This window comes from Montipora foliosa, chromosome 7, assembly GCF_036669935.1.
Source record: "Montipora foliosa isolate CH-2021 chromosome 7, ASM3666993v2, whole genome shotgun sequence".
Classification (NCBI taxonomy): domain Eukaryota; kingdom Metazoa; phylum Cnidaria; class Anthozoa; order Scleractinia; family Acroporidae; genus Montipora; species Montipora foliosa.
This window is the reverse complement of record NC_090875.1, coordinates 40289006-40311530: the sequence shown is the minus strand read 5'-3', so window position 1 is coordinate 40311530 and position 22525 is coordinate 40289006. Positions and strand designations below refer to the sequence as shown.

Here is a 22525-nt window from a genome sequence, read left to right as displayed (position 1 = left end):
GCAAGCAATTTTGGAATTCTTGTAAAAGAATCGATGTTAAATGTCAACTCCTTCGAGAGTTTCATTTGCGGAGTTGGAGTGGTAATGCATGTGGGCGCTTTATTTTTTCCTTTTTGCTTATTGTGTATAATACGTATTTCAACAGAAAAAGGAAAATTTCCATGCCTTCCCCATGAGTTTGCTCCAACACGACTATTCTATTAAATTAGTCAACGTCAAACACTGTGGGACAATGATGAACTGCGCTATCGAGGGGTTTCGTACCTGCATCAGGATTCGTTTGGAAGGCCAGTTCCGGGAATGCGCCTCAACAAGGGCCTGGGAACCTCGATTAACATCTTGGTCATGGAACATTGTGATGGGATAAACCTGGAAGTACAAGCAGAATCGATTCTTTCAGGTTTTGAATTTTTTTCTCGTGAAAAGTGAAGATAAAGAGACGCTTAGCACCAGCAATCTTGGACAAAACTCTTGGGAAAAATTCCGGCTTACAAATCATTTGACATGCACTCACAAACAAAGTCTAGATCTATTGGTCCCTAGGCCCTCTCCCTCATACTGTGCAAGCCTTTGGCCGTTTCTAAACCAATAGTGGATTAGGAGAGAGGAGGAAAAGTAGGAAGGATTTAATCTTTCATCCACACAAAGAAAAATTAGGGGATTAGTATTTTATATTGGTGTGCCACATTTCCCAACGAGTTTTGTCCATGATTATGGTATTTTTGAGAACAGCAACCACGAATCGTGGTTAGAGGTCATAGAGATGCAGTTAGGTTTGGACATCAAGCAATACGATTCTGAGATCTACCAAGGAAAAGAAAGACAGTCGCCATTTTTTTTTTTTTTTTTTTTGGTTTCTTTTTGACAAAGCCATCAGTACCTCAGTTCAAACGGCCGAAACTGGATAATATTTTGCCGTAAAAAACTGGAGACTTGTCTGGTCTGATCAGATAGACTTATCTGGAAACTTATCTGACATTTCTTTATCTTGTGTCTGTGTTGGTATCCTGTGTTTGTATGTTCAATTGTTTTAACTTAAAGTTTATGTATATGTTGTACTTAATATTTTCTTTCTTTTCTTTTCCTGCGTAATAAAAAATATATCTCCCGTAAAAATTAAAAAAAAAACCTTGTAATTTGAAACAAAGGGCAAGTATAAGTCTCAACTATTTTAGGCCTTTGCTCCCTCCTTATGTCATTTTAGTTTACACAATCTTGTAACAATTATTACTCATTGAGAAGAAGTATTGAGCGGCTTTCAATTGAGTGTTGTAAAACCATTACCAAAGTAATTACTTTAGCCAATCGCAGCAGGTGTAAACAGCACAATAGACCGTATTCACGATTGGCGGCTAAGTAATTATTCTTTCGTTTTTATGCTAATCATCCTTACTAGCGTCGTTCGCACGAACACAATTCAAAATTTTTTTTTTCTCCAAAGTGAGGCTAATGAGGATGATTAAAACAAAGAATAATTTCTTGGCCGTCATTTATGAATACGGTCTATGAACCAATCCAAATTCGGAGCAATTCCACTTGCTCAAAGCGCGGGGAAAATCGTGCGTACAATTCGCGATGGTTTTGGTTTTCCCTCTCACATTGGTTGATAAACTGGCGCGAGATCACTAAGCGTAGCAATTGCAATCGCGTAATTACTTTCGACAGCCATTTGAAAAGTGCTCTATTTTTCCGGTCCTTTTTAAACTGACTAACAAAAGAGACCTTAACTTTTTCATCGATACAATTCCAAATTTTAGGTCCTTGAAATCATAGTTAACTGATGTAGGCTGGTTATGAAACTCGGTAAGTTTCTTTGTTTCATGTTTTTGTTCGCTTTTTTGGCCTTGACCCTACACAAAACCCGACAAAAACACGCTTTTTTCGGCAGGATAACCAATCAATCAATAGTTTCGACTAATTTATTCGAAATTAACTTGCGAACCAAAAACAAAAGATTGGTCACGGTCGGTTCAACATCTAATTGCGACTGTATTGTTCCTGCTTTTGAAATTCCCAGGGTTTCATAACCAGTCCCTAGATTAACTATGTTGAAATCAAACATTGAAAATGCCAAATTTTTGGAATGGTTCGTAAAGCTCAGAAAGTCAACTTTCTAATCTCCCCTGGGTTGTCATATTATTTTTATAAAATGATAATTACTCTTGGTAATTCTTGTGTAAAGACTTCTGTTCCTTGTGATCCAACTATCAAATGATCTGGTAGATCTGTCCTTTCCGTCACGTGATTATCCACGTGAGTTTCCCTAAACAACCAAACCAAACAATTTTAAAGTAACTTCAGTCACAAAAAAAATTAAAACACAATCATTTCGTTTTCTCGGACGGGTTAATTTAGGTAAATTAACCTATGCAAGAATGTCTTGCGGACCGCGTTTCCTTCTGACTAAGGGATAACGCTCGAAATGCCATCTCCAAAATCTTTGAGGGTCTTTGTTTTCGGGCGCCATCTTAGCTTAATAAAAAACAAGATGCAAACAGCGGTCACAAACATTATAAACAAGCGCATTGTTTGAAAATTATTTACTTGGCGTTTCGTATGCTAAACAACGAGGCATACGAAGCATTCGAAAAGTCAACTAAATAATTTCAAACAATGGGCTTGTTTATAATGTTTGTCACTGCTGTTTGAGTCTTATTTTTGATTTAGCTTTAGGGATATCCCAGGGGTTTTGGGAAACAACAGAACATGGCTAATTTGAACTGCAAAAAGGGGGAACAAAGACAAAATATCTTACGGAACATATGCAAGGGAACAAACCATTTTAGGCGTCACTTCATATAAAGAGACTGTTTGCGAGAGGCGTATATTTGAACTGCGTAAACAGAAGTACGCGAATTAGATGCACAACTGTTTTAATAAGTACCAGGAAGTGTCTCATTGCTATTCTCCCCATCTTCAAAACCACTCTTGTCTGCAAGCTCGTTCTGGAGATACCAGATAATATCTAAACAATGATGCTTTGAGAAAGCGAAATTTTACAAAGATTGAATGGAATCATTAACACTTTTGCCACCTAAGAATTTAACAATTTTTGATGGCTAATAACCGTGGCTCGTTGCCCTTTCAAGTCCATTAGTAAATGGCATGATGTCCTCTGTGAGCAAAATCGTATTTTAATGATGCAAAATGTAAGCAATGACGTCAGCAACGATTCATTATTCCTACTTCGTGTAGGTGCAGTATTTTCTATAATAGGTGATGCCTGCTGTTGTCTCACTCCTTTTCTTTGTAACGCTGTGCAGATTGATTTCGAAATTACTTCCAAACTTAATCTCAGCTTTTTGATGCGTACGTGTATTAGTCACAATTCCCCTCGGGGCTAGTCAGGACTAATTTACAATTCTGTTTGGGGAACTTTGGCCAGTCTACTCGTTGAAGGAATCGAATGATGAACCCATATAGAATGACAGAACAGACCCCAACACCTGGAACGCCGTGCCTTCCCCTCTTCGAATGCCCACACAGGGCCTACAGTCTCTAGTCCTTATGCCAGAAGAATTGAAAGTCTAACTACTTGCATGCGAATGTAATTCACTACTTGCACAAATCCTATAATACACCTCTTTTACCCCACCCCCCCCCCCCCAAAAAAAAAAGAAAATCTGCATAGGCATTGTTTTCGACTTCTCTTGGGACATTTTCATGTCCCAGGAGAAATTGCGAACATTGGTTATGCAAAAGTCTTGGGAAGGGGGGGGTGGGGGCCTAATCAATCCGATGCTCAACTAACTGAGTCTACATTGAACACGAGTTCATCACAAACTCACAAAATGTGTAGATCTCAGTTGGCTTGATAGCTCAATAGGCCACTTTCGACATATTAAAATTCAGCTTGAAAGAGATGTTTAGTGGACAAAGACAAAGAGAAAATGGATGACATTTTAATATTTTTCACATCCATTGCAAACTTGTTTCTATTGCTTTTGTCCTCTCTGCCTCACTATCAAGCTGAATATTGATATTTCGAAAATGGCCTATTCACTACTTGCACAATCCCATAATACACTTCTTTTACCCTCCAATTATTTTGCATAATCATTGTTTGCAAGTTCTCCTGGGACATGAAGATGTCCTGAGGCAAATCAAAAACAATGCCTATGCAAATTTTTAGGGGGTTAAAGAGGTGTATTATGGGATTTGTGCAAGTAGTGAATTGGCAACCTCTTTCCCAGGGCATTTCACCGCCGAGAGTAGGACGGGTGTCCCACTCTCCGAGCTCTGGAAATGAGGTTGCTTGATAGACCACTTTCGATATCTTAAAATTCAGCTTGATAGTGAGGCTTACAGGACGCAAACAAAAGAAATGAATAAACATGCTCATTCAGTTTCCTTTGTTTGTGTCCTCTAGGCCTCGCTTCCAAGCTATATATCGAAAGTGATCTATTGGTAGATCACTGCATCGGTGATGCAGATTCGGTTCGGTTCAGATTCCTCTCATGACATTTTTCTAGCAATCCTTTGGTACTGCTCAAGTAATGTTCATAACAGCGACAATTTAATATATAGATTTTTCTTACAGCCTAAAAAGAGGAGCTCCCGGATTATTTATTCTTACAATAAGTTAACCTGGCTTGAGCCTGCGATCCAATCAAAACCCAGTACCTGGTCAGCGGTCAACTTCAAAAACACATCTGACCTCTATTAGCTCTAAACTTGAGCCTGCGATATGGCCACGTGATACTGGTCACATTGGCATACATGGAGGGGTGGACGGTCGTACGGAGAACAAACCAAATTTTCTCGCACAGATAAGTTACCACATTTTCTTACCCATAGTGCTCCGCGCACGCGCCTTCGGCTCGCAGAGTTCGAGTAAAAACTTTCCCAACACTACTAGCCTCTATTAACTAATTAACTCCTAAAACTCCTCACCATTTTACAGTAAGTTGAATGAACATCTTCAGTTGACCTTGACCTTGGCAAGTCCAGCACAAAACACGACCATGCCCATGACACGTCTTGCAGCTAGAGCAATACAAACGGTTGAACGTTAGCTGAGTAGCCAGGCATCACACGGCTTTCCTAATTATAGACTTTATGAGAAGCCCATTACCCAGTCGATCTCTGTCGTTTGGCCTTAGCCCATCAGTCAACTGTATTGTCTAAATTTAGTGGCCAATCACATTGGGCCTGATGATCACAACGATTCTCACTGGTCTGCAACCAAGTAATTGCTCCAGGGATTGCTCGTGCTTAATGCAAAATCATAATCGTGAAACGAACACAGTACCGCCATGTTTTCCGTCTTCCCGCAAAAATCTGGCAGGAGCCGTCCTAAAAATAGATAATGGGGAGTTCAAGAAACGACGACGGCTACGGCAACGACAACGCCAAAAAGCAGTAATCTATACATCTTATTCGAGGGTTTAACAAAGAATACGCGCGGATATTTTGCGAGTTGCGTAGTATTTTTCCGAACCCCGCAGGGGCGAGGAAAAATACGAGCAACGAGCAAAATAGTTCAAACTTTTCGTCGCCGTAGCCGTCATGGTTTCTTAAACTCCCTAATACCTATCTCGCAGATGGAGACAAATGGGTTATGAGCTTGTGACTTTATTTAGCACCACTTGTTGGTTAATTTTGTTTGTTTGCTTGTTTGTCTGTTTGAGCAGGTTGAAATTTTGGCAGCTATTCAGCTGATGTGGATCTGCTATACCCACCCACCCATACAACTACAAAGGACAGCCACAACACCTGGAATTTCATCCCCCACTCTTATCGAATAGTGTGTGGGTTCTTTAACGTCCCACAGAGAGCTTACAAACATCAAGGATATTTGTGAGACGGGGCCTACGGTTTATAGTCCTTATCCGAGAAGACTTGAAAGTCTAACCATTCGCAGATGAAATAACAAAGGCAGCACTTTCTCCTCAGTTACTTTAAGGCCCTGAGTGTTGATCCAGCCGGAGTCGAACTCACGATTTCCCGCATGACAGCCCGGTGCTCAACCAACTGAGCTACCGGCGCGCGATTTAAGTTCTTTTCTTAATGGCCCAAGATGTTAGAAGACTCCACGTACTCTCAAACAATAAGTTATAAGGGGAACAGGGATGGCGCAGTGGGGAGAGCACTCGCCTGCCACCAATGTGTCCCAAGTTCGATTCCTGGACTCAACGTCATATGCGTGGGTGGAACTTGTTAGTCCTCCACCCTGCTGCGAGAGGTTGTTTCAAAATGACTTGGTACAGCACCTGTTCACGGCTACAAAACCGCTCGATTTCAATATATTATTGTCATTATCAACACAATAATCATCATCATCAAGCATGATCGTCATCGTCCACGTCATCATCACTATCATCATCATTATCATCGTCATCACTATTATTGAGTTTCACCAGGAGCTCATCAAGGGGAGCCTCTATGTCTACTACTTCCTTGAGTCAACCCTTTCACGAGTAAATTTATTTTAAGAAACAGGTTTTTCCCGCGGAAAGTATCATATTTCCTTGACGCTGAGATAGCTCTGTTTCGGTTGGATTTTACAACAGTGGGTGTGCTGAATTTCCCAAGGAGGGCGTTCTATAAATAAATCTATTCGGGAAAGGGTTGACTCCTAGGCCCAGTATGGGAGATAGAAGTTCCCCTTGATGACCTCCTGGTTTGACTGTAAAGTCTCGCTTCTCGGATCTTCAGCGCCAGAAGACTCTTAATTCCGAACTTACGTTCGTCTTCCCGAGCCATGGCACCACGTACACGACGTGTGGTGATGATGCCCATCTCTATACTCAGTGCGTCTACCTGAGCCGTGACACCAATTGCAACGGACCTGCAGCCGGGATGAAAAAAACACATCATGTGACTTTAACATAACCAAGTGTCCATCACTAAGGAGTAAGATTTCGCTGTTTAGTGTTCCTATCAATTGAAGGACAAGGGTAGAAGCTAACTTCGCTAATTTCTCAAACTTCGCAGGAGAATGGACGAAAGATTCACACTTTTTCTCGTACTTCTCGCTTGAAATTTCATTCAAATAGCCCCGAGCTAGCCCTGGAAGAAAATCAAAATTCCATACTTTCTGAGCGGTCGAAATGCGTAACACTTTTCACGTGTGCCAGCCTGCTGATTGCTTGCCTCTTTCTGGCTGGACGCCGTTTGAGGCTGGCACTTCGCTGGCACACGTGAAACGTGTTACGCATTTCGACCGCTCAGAAGGTATGGGATTTTGATTTTCTTGGAGGGCTAGCTCCGGGTTGCTTGGATGAATGTATCGAGGGAGAAGTACGAGAAGAAGTGTGAATCTTTCGGTCATTCTCCTGCGAAGTTTGAAAGCGGAGCGATCCGATTTTCTGGCGAAAAATCGGCCCGGCGCTGGAGCCGTTCAAAAATTAGCTTCCACCCTTGTCCTTCAATTGAGAAGCACAGTAAACAGCGAACTCGAAATCTTCAAAGTCGCTCAAAATACCACTTCTGAGGCGAAAGAACGACAGTACCGCAGGTAAGGTAATACAACGTGATAAGACGGCCATGTTGGTGTACAAAACAGACGCAAAATGTGGCTCGCGTTTTGCATAACAATAGAGACAAATTCCAAAAGACTTTTTTGCTACTGTTCGCTATTGTACCAACATGGCCGCCATCACGTGAGGTGAAAGCCAAGGATCGATACTTCGCTACAGAAGAAGCATACGGTAAATCCAATACATTTAATATAAAACTACACACGGTTACACAAACAGATTGAGCGTGCAAAAGCAAAACCAAATGACAAATCTGCTAGAGCGACCCAGCCCTAATTCAGTAATACTTTCAGCTTACTCTTCCTCGTCCATAGCACCTGTAACATCGTTTATATCCAATGGTCATACACTCGTGGCAAGGCTGAAAGACAAGGAAAATTAAATTCCAGCCATTGTCATTTAGAGGTACGATACGATACGATTACTTTATTTAAAGAGGTAGCCGCAATTAACCTTTTTTCATGCAATGACTGCAAAATTCTCGCGCGCTCGTTGGCTAATTTTCATTGTCAATAAGTGGACAGACACAAAAATTTTTAATTTATGTGATAATGACGCGATATTGCTCTCGTCAGATTCAAGTTCAAGTTTTTCGCATTTTTGTCTCGCGTTCTTCTCGTGTTTTGACTAATTTTGACCCCTCTGCCCTTTTATTATTGTAAAAAACAAATTGATGAAAGTTTTTCATGCGGCTGTCCTGTTATTGACAGTGAATTTCGTCATAACATTGTGGACGTAGTCTAATCCACAACTAATTTGACAAAGTTATGACGAAATTCATGATCAGTAACAGGACAGACGCATGAAAAACTGACATCAATTTGTTAATTTGCAGTTTTCTAACTTACAGCCCTCTAGATATAGGAGAATCATTGGTTACATTTTTTGGTTCATTAGCTCGAGGCTATCGTATTGTAGTCAACCAAGAAATATTGAAAGAGCATTGCATAATAACAGAAACCCATAAGGGTTGAAACGTGTAACGCGCGTTCACAGCTTCCGAATATTCAGTGCAAACTGATTGGTTGAATGTTTCAGTGCTAAGTACATCTTGTTGTTCCAAATATGGTACTTAGCAAATTGAATATTCAGAAGCTTGCTTCCCAGCACACAAGGGGCCGTTACACGTTTCAACCCTTATGGGTTTCTGATAATAAGCTATCTCTGAATATTTGAATCAGATATAACAGATAATCTCTGAGCAATGATACCACGGTACCTGGAACTCCATGTCCTGCTCTTTGCGAATAGTGTGTGGGTTCTTTTAATGTCAAATTTCTAATTTCCCGACGATAGTAAATTTACTTGAATCAATTCACTTCAATACCACTAAATGTCGTTTACACCGCAGTTTTACCTTGACTGTCGCTGTGTGTGGAACCTCTATATATGCTTCTTGTGGCGTGAACAACTGAGCGGCCTGGGCAGGAACATCCCACGGCTGAGGAGCCGGGCCATTCTGAGGACCATCAATGTGCTGACCTTAAGAAACCGGTTAAAAGTAATATTTCAAAAACGAGTGCAAGCGGCTTGATTGGATTTCCAAACACCAGAAACTATTTGAAGGCCGAGTGGTTTAAATGTTCTCGTGAGTTTGGAAATCCAATGAAGCACGACCCAGGAGTTTTTGAAATTACTTAGAACTCCATCAAAATACATTATAATTTCAATTGGCTCATCAACTTATTAATTATTAATGAGAAAAACAATTTCCGACTTGATTCCAACAATAGGACTTTTGCACGATGACGCCATTCTCTATTTTCGTATTCACTACTTGCACAATCCCATAATACACCTCTATTACCCCCCAAAACTTTTGCATAACCATTGTTTGCAATTTCTCCTGGGACATGAAAATGTCCCAAGAGAAGTCGAAAACAATGCCTATGCAGATTTTTGGGGGGTAAAAGAAGTGTATTATGGGATTTGTGCAAGTAGAGAATTCCCCATAATACACTTTGCCTGTCCCCCATATTTTGCATAAACCATGGTTTACGCAACGTTTGTGGGGCAAACACAATGGGTAATATGGGGAATGCGAAAATAGAGAATTTGACTACAAGTACCAGAATCCTTAAGGTTTTGCTTGTCTCGTGCCAATTAGAGCGATTAGAGAGATTTAACATCACGTTTACCTGATAGGGCAAACGTCGGCTTTCCGCTTCACGTTTCACGTAAAATAGACAGAAGGTTGTGACTTAAGCTTCACGTGACCCAAGGTAAACGCGAAAATGCCTACTTTCACGTAGAAACGACAAGCGGCAGCCAGCAAACGTAAAAAAGAGCGGGAAATTTATGGTCACGTGGTCACTGTTTGTTTGTTATTTTTACCCCGCTGGGAATACAAAATGTTAATAAGAAAAGAAAACCAAACTGAATTCTGGTAGTTGTAGTCAATTGACGCTATCGTGAAAATTGCCTTTTGCAGTAAAAACCTAACTTGAATAAAGCTGCTACGAATAGACCGTATTCATAAATGGCGGCTAAGTAATTATTCTTTTGTCTTTATGCTAATCTTCCTGACTACAATGCCTCGTAAAAACGAGCAAAATTCAAAAAGAATTTTTGTTCCAAAATGAGGCTAGTTAGGATGATTAGCACAAAGACAAGAGAATAATTTCTTGATCGCCATTTATGAATACCGTCTATGACATCATAGTTTATTTTGTAATAAAAAGAAACGATAAGAATCTGTCTTTTTAGGGAAGAAAGTGGCCGACTTCTCTGAGTGAAGTAGCAAGAGCTTTTCGTAGGCTGTTCTTATATTTGAACTTCGCAAAAAAAGAATACACGAAAGTTGAAGATTATCACAATTAAGCAGAAAGTTAAGAAGTTGCGAAGAAAGCCTAAAAAAAATGCAGCTGTTTAACTGCTTTAAGCTGCTGCTTAATTAACCCTTCCATTCCAACCCTTCCATGATCGAAAAGTTCATTCTCCTGAGTGGAACCATACATTTCTTCGTTGGTTAGTTATGAGAATTTACTGTTATATCAAGATCACACGTCTTAAGCTGATAATTATCTTCATTCTCAATACCTGTCTGACCAACATTTCATTGAAATTGTAAGGAAAATTTACATGCTGATCACCCCTGGGAATCAAAGGGTTGAATTAACAGAGATTACAGCGATATTTTGATAATTTCATAATTCATCTTGTCTTACCTCTGTACGGTTCGTATTTCCAAGCAGACGTCCCCGACTCGCAGAAACTCGTCATGCTGTACTGTGAAAATATAAAATTATACACTCCAACATTTGAAAAGCAAAAAAAGAAAATACTCTTTCAATACACATGAGCCTTTTTCAAAAATACTATAACACGTTTTCGGCATCGCCGCTCGGGTGGCCTAACAAAGAAGTGTATCATTTTGCAAGAACGAAACAGGAAACAAAAAGGCAGGAACGCCCTCTCGTGTGTGTATTCTTTGATTGCAGTCACGTGATAGAAAAATCTAGCTCAAATTTTACATAATAGAGAGTTTAAGCAAAGACGACGGCTACGGTTACGGCAAAGTCAAGAAGCAAGAATATTATCGGTTAAAAAAGGAAAAATACTCGTGCTGCACGTGCAACACGAATTTCCGACCGTACTCCACAAAACAACGACGTGAAATCACCAAATTTTAGGTTTTGACGACAACAAGAGCATATTACAGTGAAAGCATTCATTTTCTGTTTTGACTTTAAAAGCGTTCGTACCCATCCAGTTACAGGATAATTCGCCCTTATTATACAAGTAACAAGACGGAATAATCGCGAAATACTTGCGATAGAGTTAACTTATATCTTGGAAAGACGTTTTCGTTGCCGTAGCCGTCGTCTTTGCTTAAACTCCCTAATAGAGCGGTTTTCAAATGAGTGTCGTAAAACCAAAACCAACGTAATTACTTTGGCCAATCAAAAAGGACTTAGACAATCCGGCAAACCAATCAAAACTTGAAGTAATTACACATACCCGACACAAAGCGCGGGAAAACGTGCACGCGTGAGCCACGATTGGTTTTGGTTTCTCTTCTGATTGGTTGAAAAAATGGCGCGAGAACTTTGAACCAATCACTGAGTGAAGTAATCATAAACCACAGTAATTATCTAATTACTTTCGACACTCAATTGAAAACCGCTCTATAAAGAGATTTAAAACCACACTTAGCCCTGGCCAAACTATCGAACAAAGTTGGATTTAACGCTCCAACTTTGCTCGATCCAACGTTGTTCGATCGTTTGGCTACCCACGTTGGAAGATGTTCGTCCAACAGACAGCAACCTTGATCAGCGTGTGTCCGTGGGACACTTTTAGGCTCTCTTGTCAATATCGCTGCTTGGATATGTCTTGTTCAATAGCGTTTAATATAAAATTCCTGCAAATTGATCCGATCTCACAATCATTATCTCCCAAGCAGAGATGTATCTTGCAAAGAACCTACTCTTTTCTACACGTTCTCTTAACAATTATTTGGTTTTTCTTTGTTGAAATACGTCCTTTCCGTCCTCAAACAACTCCAGTAGCATAACGCTACGCCATATTTTCAAAACTTGCGCCAACTTGAACTTGAATTCGTCAAGCAACGTTGGATAGTGTTTTGCCACTATAGCCATGTTAAGTCGTTCCGTTGCTTGTGTTTCATTGGCCCAAAAAAGCCCCTGTGGGGAGTGGTCAGTTAAGTATGTATGCATGCAAATAACTTACATGATAAGCGCTTGAAGGAGCAATATCCTTAATGTCCATATCTTGCGCCGCCTTCTTTCCAAAACAACAGTGCTCAGCAACAAACGCCAACAAGGCATCTCTCGCTTGATCTTCGGTTATGGCTGTTGCTCTAATTCATCAAAAGCGAAAACAGCACGTCAGCTAATTTAAATATAGAAGAAAAAACAGCCTGTGTTTCTGGTGCAACAAAAGAGAATTTTAGCATCGACGAGTGTGACTTCGACTACGAGTTCTGGAATTCTGATTACTGCGCATCCGTACTGCGCAGCCCGACGTGCTCAACTCGTCCCGGCAAGTTGGTCTGCGACAACTTTACACAGAGAAGTAGTAGTGGAAAATACGAGTTTGTCAAAAGGAAGTTGCGTTTGCTTTTCGCCGTTTACTGTAAAGGACTTCCACTAGAAAAAGTGGAAACACCAGTAATTCAGTCAAAACTAGTACCGAGATGTGAGCTTTATCCCATAATAGTATTTTCTGCAGACTGGAGCTAGTATTATACGCTTACCCAAATACGTTGAGCGCGACTTCGAATTCGAGTACAAATTGCGCTTGTCCTCGTACTCGCACTCGTTGCCGACTCTAACATCCTCTAATAGCGCCTTGCATGACCTAAGGCGTTCACTTCCGTTTGCCGACGAATGCGTTTGCTAATTTTGGGTCGGTCGGTAAGAGCAAAAACACAAACAAACAATGAACTTTATTTGAATGTCAAATTATTTATTGCCGAGGCACTAATTTAAGACACTGCCCAGGAATGAAATAAACACATGTCAAATCAAAGGTTGGTTTTTGAGAAGAGAGCAAAACCAGAGTACCCGGGGAAAGGAAAACTTCGTGAAGCAGAGTACAGAAGCAACAAACTCAACCCGGGCCACACTGGTGCGAAGCGAGTGCTCTTGCCAAAGCCCATCCTTGCTCCCTAGCAAACAAACAGGCAATATAAAAGGAAAAACAGTTTCAAGCTGCAGAACAAGTCGAGTAGCGGGTGGGCAGTAACAAGTAGAGACTCAAGTGTCAACATTTTTTCCTCTCACGCAGACAGAAAGCCTCGGTGGTGGTAGAGTATCACGTTCACTCTGGGGTTGAAGGTGAAACTGAAAATCTGTAAGGGCAAAACCAATGTTTATATCTCAGATTAAAAGTTAGAAATGTTCTTCTATGTCATCACCTTCCTCATATCTAAAATACTTGGGTCGTTAAACAGAGATAAAAATGGGGCAGCCTTATCCAAATATAATAATGATGAGCTTTATTCTTCTAGTCTTCTAGTGCAGAGAACTTTTTGGGGACCTTGTTCATAGATCTAAAATCAAATCAAACCTTTGTTTCTTGAGGAGAGGGAAAAAGCGCAGCACCCCGAGAAAAACCTCTGGAGCTGAGTAGAGAACCAACAAACTCAACCCACATATGACACCGATTCTGGGAATCAAACCCAGGCCACATTGGTGGGAGGCGAGTGCTATCACCACTGCACTATCCCTGCTCTTGTAAAACTAAATAGTTTTCTGGAGCTGAAGTGGGTACAAAATGAAGGACACCTGAGCCAATGCCATGTAAACATGGTATGAAGCCACTAAATCCTACCGCTATAATATTTCTATACACACCGGTGCAAGATTTCATGTGTATACAACGCGCAAGCTTCACAAAAATTTAACTTACTGCGTAAATGACTGCTCAGGTGTCTCCTGTGTCTTTTGGAGGTTCGTATGGAGGTGGCGGTGGTAAAAAGTCAGTGCCTGCAAAAAACAGACCAAAATTCAAACAGAGGTATAGCTTTTTGGGGCTAATAGTAGCAGACGCCTGAGTAAAACCCTGTTACCGGCGGTCAACTGCCGCCTGCAGGGATTCTCACCAACGTTTGTTTAGCCAATACCAGACCCTTACATTTGGGTTCGCGCTGCGATAATAGAAACCTTATTCCATAAACGACGCCATCCGATTCTGTAAATAGTTATTGAGATCTCAGCATAGTAGTAATATTTTTCGGAACTTATATCAGCGTTTTATTCCATCATGTGACCAAAGAATCCAGGCGCTACAAAACTGTTTGTGAGAAACGTGAAGGAGCATTCCTGGTTTGCATGTGACGTCATCGAGCCAATGTTGTTTCTTGGCAAGAACAATGACCTGTCTCTCCGCTGCATGGGAACTAAACTTAATTCTGGGAAAATAATTCCGTGAAAAGAGAGTTTCAGTTATTGTATTACCAACCAACATGGCCGGCTTGTCTCGTGGTTGAAACCAAGAATACATATGAATTAATAGGGAATTTAAGCATGGCCAACGTGGCAGGTACAAAACACAGGTCTCAGGACACAGGACTCGTTTACAGGTGTCTGTTTTACCAGGACAGAAACAAACCTAAACATTCATTCTAGCTAACCTTAGGGCTAAAAACTCTTGTTAAGGTCTAATTAAGCCAAAGGTTAGCTTTCATGCATGTTTAGATTTGTTTCTATATTCATTTGGTAAAACAGAGACCTGTGAAAGATATCTGTGACCTGAGACTTGTGTTTTGCACCTGCCGTTGCCAACGGCAACGTAAACGAAAACATCACTCCGAATTAAAACTTAGCACTATCGTAAGAATTTCGCGATTATTTCATCTTGTTCACCTTTTCGAATACAGGCAAGCTATCTGGCGGTAACTGGATGGGTACGAACAGCTTTGAAGTAAATATAGAGAATGGATGGATCATTGTTGTATGCCCACGTTGTCTTCAAAACCTAAACTTTATTGATTTCACGTTGTTGTTTTGTGGACTACGGCAAAGAAATGCACTGAAATGTGTGTCGCACGTGCAACAAGATTATTTTTCTCTTTTTAACCAATAATATTCTTACTTCATGGCATTTTCGTTGCCGCCGCCGTTGGCGTTGCTTGCCTTACAATTTCAACTATGGAGCGACCGGATGTAAAATGGACGAACAAAGCATTTTTCTTATTAATCAAAGTGTCGTTACTTTTGATAACTTGATTTAGTTCACACTGGTCATATCTGCAGTAGAGGTTTCATTGTATTTTACGATAAAAATAGGACCGTTAAGATTCTAGTACGAGGACGAGAACGAGTACGAGATTTGACTGCCTGTTTTTAATTTAGCGAAAATACTTAGAAAATGTATAACCCTGATGATTCAACTTACTCTTTGTTAATAGCATAGGTTACTCAGTTATTATTACTGCTGGTAACTGAGCCTTTTCCTGGTCGAAAAATGCCAACACTACTACCGCGTTGTTGACTTGTTTTGACACAACGACATTTGTGCAAAACCTCGTACTAAAACGACGACGGTATCACGTTTTCCCACCAAAATGACGCTGGTTTGCGCGCGCTCACTGTTGTTCAATGAGAAGATCTCGTACTCGTAATCGTTCACGTTCTAGAATCTAAAGCTCTCTATTAACCAACTGACCGAAACTGGTATTTTCGTATCCCGCAAACGTGCCAAACATATCAGGGGGTGGTGCTGTGGGAGGAGGGGGTGTTGCATTCTCATTGTCATCCACATCCTGATCAGGAACATCGGATCCTGTGTAAGTTGGAGCCTGCACTTCACCTTCGAAAGGAACAAAGTGAACGTTTGAGTGCTATCATTGCATGGTAAAGTCAACAGCGACACGGAATAAGAGAACCTTCGCGGCTGACGTCATTGTTTACACTGTATTTTATTAACATACGAGTTTGCTGACAGAAGGCATAATGCTATCTACTAATTGACTTCACAAGGTAAAAGAACTTATTACACTCAGTTAACTTTTCACTTTGATAACGTGCCAGTTCTTAGCCACAAAAAACCTGATAAATACCTGGATAGAAAAGGCGCTAATGATCCCCATGCATTTTAATTCGTTGAAAAAATGACTTCAAAAGGTAAAAGAACCTTTTTAAGCTTGGTTAACTCTCCAATTTTAAGCTTTTTAGCTTTAATAACGAGCCAATTCTTTGCCATCAAAACTGACAAATTCTCGAGTGGCTAAAGAAGGCTGTAATGATCTTATATTTTTTTGTAAAACTTCGAGTTTTCAAAGCATCATTGCTCAGAGATTATCCGGTATATCAGGTTCAAATTTTCAGAGATATAAAGTACCTTAATATTCAGTACTGACGGATTTGAAAATATTCTCGGCTGACTGATTTGAAAACAATAGCCTCAGGCAAAAAATACAAACAAAAATTTCCCTAAAAGGATGCCCACGATCGTGAACCAAAACAATAGAAGACAACCAAGGATCCTGCTTTGTAACTGGATACTCCTAAAATCTAATTGACTGAGAGTCGATTTTGATGAGGGAGGAAAAACCGTGTACCCGGAAAAGAACCCTCAGAGTCAGGAATAAGATGGATTGAAACTCAGCCCACACGAGTGCTCATGGCCAAGGCCAGCTTGAAGCCTGGTCGCAAAGATACAATGTAGGAGGCAAGGTCGATAATAGGCTGATTTAGCAACAGAACGGGAACGCCAGTGGCGACGGCGCGCGCAGAAAAAACACCAATGAGAATTCAGAATAGAATAGACTCCACTCTTTTCTTCTCTATACTTTATTCTCATTGGTAGTTGAGCTGCGCGAGACGTCGCCACTGACGTTCCCGTTCTGTTTCTAAATCAGCCTAATAACCGCTACGCACCCTGGCTCCCCAGTCGACTTTAGTGCTCGATGAAGACTAGAAGAATACAGTCAAAATAACGCGATCTTCAACACAAATTCCCACATAGTGAGACAAACAGAAAATACCTAGTTGTCAATCTGTTGGAATCACTCTCGACGATTATTAGGGACTCTAAGATTTTAGTATTTGCTAATGTAACCGTGAATATGCACAGTCTGTAAGCAACACTAAGTAAACGCTGGGTTTTCGTTTGAGGCCGGAGACCGGACGTTTCGTCCGGTCAATTCCCATTCCATTCCCAGTACTTTGATGCCAATATTTGAGGGGTTTGCTTTATTTATTATTATTATTATTATTATTATTATTATTATTATTATTATTATTATTATTATTATTATTATTATTATTATTATTATTATAATATTTTACTTACTTTAAACTGAGAATTTTGAGTGAACTCCAGCCTTGCCTGGGAAACCGATTCTTACGTTCCAGAAACACTGGAAACAGCATTCCTGGGTGTTCTATTTTAAACATTTCCTGGGGGGGCCAGGAAACCCTGGTAAAACGTGTGTACTAAAACCATTGTCTAATGGGGAGTACATTTTTGTACTCTGGATAGAGACTCATCCCATCCACTGGTTTAAGTTATCAAACGTTTGAACAATTAGGGCCTGCTTTAAGATTTTGTTCTTGCCAACAGTAATTTGGCTGTCCAATTTCCTTATTCATTCATTCCACTGAATTATATTACATTACATCATTACATGTACCTGGACATTACTAAACAACGAAACACCGAAATAGCGAAAAGAATCTCCAAAACACCAAGTATGACCCCACCATACATATACATGGTGTTTTAGTGCTTCGTTTTGCTGTTTCATGGTTTAGTAATGCCCCTTGTGGTGGTCCAAATCCAAATTGGCTAGCAGCTGCTTGCATGCCTGGCTGTTGACTAACAGTAGGGGCAAAAGTCTGCTGCTGTGGGGGTGGGCCTCCATATCCTTGATGTTGAGGGGGTGGAGCTCCATAACCTGGCTGCTGTGGGGGTGGGGCTCCATACCCTTGCTGCTGTGGAGGTGGGCCTCCATATCCTTTTTGTTGAGGGGGTGGAGCTCCATAACCTGGCTGCTGTGGGGGTGGAGCTCCATAACCTGGCTGCTGTGGGGGTGGGGCTCCATACCCTTGCTGCTGTGGAGGTGGGCCTCCATATCCTTGTTGTTGAGGGGGTGGAGCTCCATAACCTGGCTGCTGTGGGGGTGGAGCTCCATAACCTGGCTGCTGTGGGGGTGGGGCTCCAGATCCTTGCTGCTGGGGTGGATAGCCTTGTTGGGCTGGAGAATAATTACATTTTTTTTTTTCAACTTTTGAACTACACAATAAACTACGGTTCCGTAGCACCTTTCAAAATAACAATAATGACCATGCGTAACGTTATTGAAGACGTTGGACTTACTTACAAAAAGGGTGGGGGTACATCTGAGAGCTCTTCTTATGCCACTCAAAGTCTGATTAATGGAAATGTCTCGTTCAGGTTTCAATCGATATTCTGGGATCATGTTTTGTAAATTTTTTGATGATTTTTGAATATACTCGAAAGGAAGTAGGTTTTCTCAAAAGAGTAGTAAAATTGGGAGAAATACGAAACAGTTGAGACTTAGTTTAAAAATCAGAATTTAAAGTTAAAAATTGGTATATTGACCGCACAAGAGTCCCCTACCAACCTGGGGTGCTCTTGGGAATTGAACCCAATTTGCAGTAGCATACCTTGCTCAAAGAGAGTTACTGATTTTTTTTTTTTTTTTTTTTTTTTTTTTTGATACCCTGAAGGTAAGTAACAGGCAGGGTATTCAATTTCTTTTTTAACTCTGATGCCTTTTATTTTTAAAGGTGAATTTCAATACAGTCACCTTTCCTGTAATTAACCCCACCCCCCATTCCCCCCCCCCCCCCAAGATATTGATTCTAAGAGGTCACTTATGGTTGGCCTAATACTGCTTTGATCAAGTGATAGGAAGCTCAGCACAGCAAGACAGAGGTTTTACATTTTCCCACAAAGATCAAATGCCTAAGGCTAAGAATAACTTGTTTATTTTAAGGCTTTACAGTTGATTTAAGTGGAAGTTATCACTTTTAACGATGAGTGCTTATTTGCATAATTTGCGATTGGCCCTTAGGCATTATGGCATAGTAATCCCTTGCAACTCAGCCAATCCTAGCAATAATTGGTATTAAATTGGCAACCGGTACCAGCCATAAGATGATAAGCACCACTCTATTAGCTGAAACACTACCCCATAATAAAAAAAGACATGCTTATTATGGAATCAAAGAGACCATGAACAAAACTCAAGTAAAACAACTCTTTACAAGCTAAACTTAGATTTACATTCCAAAATCTGGAGTCTAGATGCAGGGCTTTCAATACATTTTAAAAGTACATGTACAGTAAATTAGGCTTATAATCAAAAAATGGGCAGCCATGAAAGAGAGCTTGGCTCAATTGAATGGACTGAAAAACGTTCTTGTTATACCTTGCCTCTTCCGCGCACACACTGCGTTGTTCGTCAGATTAAACGCAACACTGGAAGCTATGCAGTCAATTGTTCCACGCCAGCCACACAATTCGCATGAACGATCAAGCGTGAGTAGTTTTGTGGTGATTTCTCGTTTAATCCTTGTAAAATACGCTGTCAGTTCCATTCAAAATGGGGAGAAGAATGTTTTAAAAGTTTCTTCAATGATAATTAACAAGAGAGTGCAAGATTTTCATCTTCAGTTGACTAGTGGTAAAATGAGGTGAACAAAGCCGGCTGAAGATGGCTCACTAGCCAGCGGTTTTGGCTAGCCAGCCAGCCCTTATTCACCACCCTGTATGGGATGACTCCAATCTGATCTGTCTGGATGCTTTGAATAGCCAGATATTTCTTTTCCTAAAATAATATACGTGGGTTAATAGACCAAATCGGCTAACTCAATGTTGTACCGGCAATTCAAATCCTTTAGGAATAAAACATTTTGTTCAAGGTATTTCCATATTATTTAAATGCAAAATTGCCTGCATGAGAATTCATAACAATACACACAGAATCTTAACCCCAGGGGATCTGAATTGGGTACAACACTGAGTTTGCCTATTCAATCTCTTGTGCAAGTTTTGGGTAAAACAGCGTGGATCAAGGTGTCTTGCACTGCCTGTTCATGTGGTGCAGGTCCATGCTAATTCACATGCTAATTGCACAAATTAGGTTCTTAATGCTTGCATAGAGTTAGAAGAAAGACACTGCTCGCAATCTCAACAGCAGATGTTGCACATGAAATAGGCCAAACAGAGAGACAAAAGAGTCTCCGAAGGACACCTCTCAAACACTGTTCAGATATTAACCCAATCTATAAGACAGAACTTAGTAAAAGAGCTACAGTACCTGTGTACATTGGTTGACCAGTTTGTGCTCCTCCAGTGGGGTAGGGCACTTGATTCATGGTTCAGATCAAGATATAACACGACAAGCTAATTAAAAGCAACCTGAGAACAAAGCACATAACAATTGTTTTTCATTGACTCCTAGGGGTTCCCCATTGACGAGTAAAATCGTCTGGTGTTAGACAGAGTAAAATACTAAGTCTGGTCAGTTTAGGCCAGTTTGGACGTCAAAGGGTTAAGGCAAATAATAAAAATAATAAATAAATAAATAAATAAATAAATAATAATAATAATATAACTTGTTTGAAATTATAGCAAATTTCACATTATTATGAGGCTACAAATAGCTTTAATATGAGCTGATTTTAAGTTCAAAGTTCACTGAGGATTCCATTTCATTTTTGACCAAGTTTGTTCTGATTATAAGACTTTATGCTCCATCAAGCCAACAAGTACCCAACACTGGCTTTATAAAATTCATTTATTTAGCTAAAACAAGTTAATAAGCATTGTCATCTGTCAAGGAAGTCCAGCTGCAGATGAAACCTTTTAAATGTTTTATAAAAACTAACATGACTTCTGAGGATAAACTATGTGCAATAATGCACAGATACATTGTATTAATGAATCAATACATTTTATTAATGGGAATCAAAAGTACTAATAAAAAAGTCTATGAGCACAGAATATTCTACATGCATTGTACACAAAAATTATGTTAAACAAATACATAATGTAACATTGCATGTTGCCAAGCATCTTTTCAGCAGCAGATTCTAGATGACATTAAAATGCAGTAAGAACAAAAAAGTGGTGTGCCACTGGTGTTCAAGTACCTTTTGACATCTTCTGTGATCAGTATCTACTGAACAGATGAGTGGATTAGGCAACATGGAATCTATAGATTCCATATTTATTTTAAACAACAATTCAAAGAACTAAAAGTTCTTTTATGCTGATGTCAGGTATACATCTGTCCTCTAATATATCATAGGTGACAACCAATCCAAATGCATTTATGCTTTTGGTTATTAATTATATACATGTAAATAATGTTATAGAATATATAGATATTTGTTTGTTCGTGCCATTTCGCACCAAGGCTGGACTGATCTTAATACAATTCTAATTAATAATATTAGTTTACAATCTCATAGATAACCGTGCATTCACGTTACCTTTTGACTCTGGGAGGAATATAATAAAATAAATTACTGCAAAGGAAATGTTAAGCTGAAATAAAAATGGTTTAATTTATTCCGATATATTTAAGCTCTAGCTAAGAGCCTCTCTGGCATATGGGTACTTATGTTCACTGCCTGTTCACGTTAAATTCAAATAGTCTCCCGTGATAATCACTCGATCATGAATTTTCCAAAGCTTATCAGAACCGCATAGAACGACTACTAGTCTCATTACTACACACGATCTAGCGAGAAATACAGCAAACTTATTAGACATATTTAACAAATATTGGGTAGATTACGGTATGAACCAGATGTCGATCGGAAAGCATAGAAATAATTATCGCATCATCCAACATCGTTAAGCATGGAAGAACCCAGGTGGAAATCTTATTAAGATCTTAGTAAGATTCTTAATAAGATTCTTACTAAGATCTTATCTTACTTCTTATTTAAGATTCTTACAAGATTCTTACAAGAATCTTACAAGATTCTTACAAGATTCTTACAATATCTTACAAGATCTTACCAAGAACTTACCAAGATCTTTCAAAGATCTTACAAAGATCTTACCAAGGTCTTACCAGATCTTACCAAGATCTTACCAAGATCTTACCAAGATCTTACAAGATCTTACTAAGATTCTTGTAAGATCTTACCAAGTTTCTCGTAAGATCTTACAAGATCTTACCAGATCTTACCACGATTCTTGTAAGATCTTACAAGACCTTACCAAGATTCTCACAAGATCTTAATATGAGATCTTATCAAGATGTTTCTCATATTCTGCTAAAAAAAACATTACCAAAATACAAAGAGTAGAAAAAACTTTGGAATAACATTTTATTAAAACAGAAATCCTATTTTTATTACAAAGCAATGAACTATTTATACAACTTTGAAACTGAAAACAAGGACACTACCACATTGTTCCCGAGTAAAATTAGAGCGTGATGCACCTCTTGGCAACATAATAATGGTATTCCAAATTTTGATTAATGGAAAAAAAATACCACTTATTTTACTAAAAAATATAAAGGTAAGATAAAATATTATTTGAAAGAGACTACTTCAAATGCATAATTCAAAACGCTGCAACATATT

At 39.7% G+C, this 22525-nt stretch overlaps 1 pseudogene; it reads right to left on the bottom strand.

Moving 5' to 3' along the window:
- LOC138009503 (protein SSUH2 homolog) overlaps nt 1–22525 on the bottom strand; it is a 35154-nt pseudogene that overhangs the window by 3749 nt on the left and 8880 nt on the right.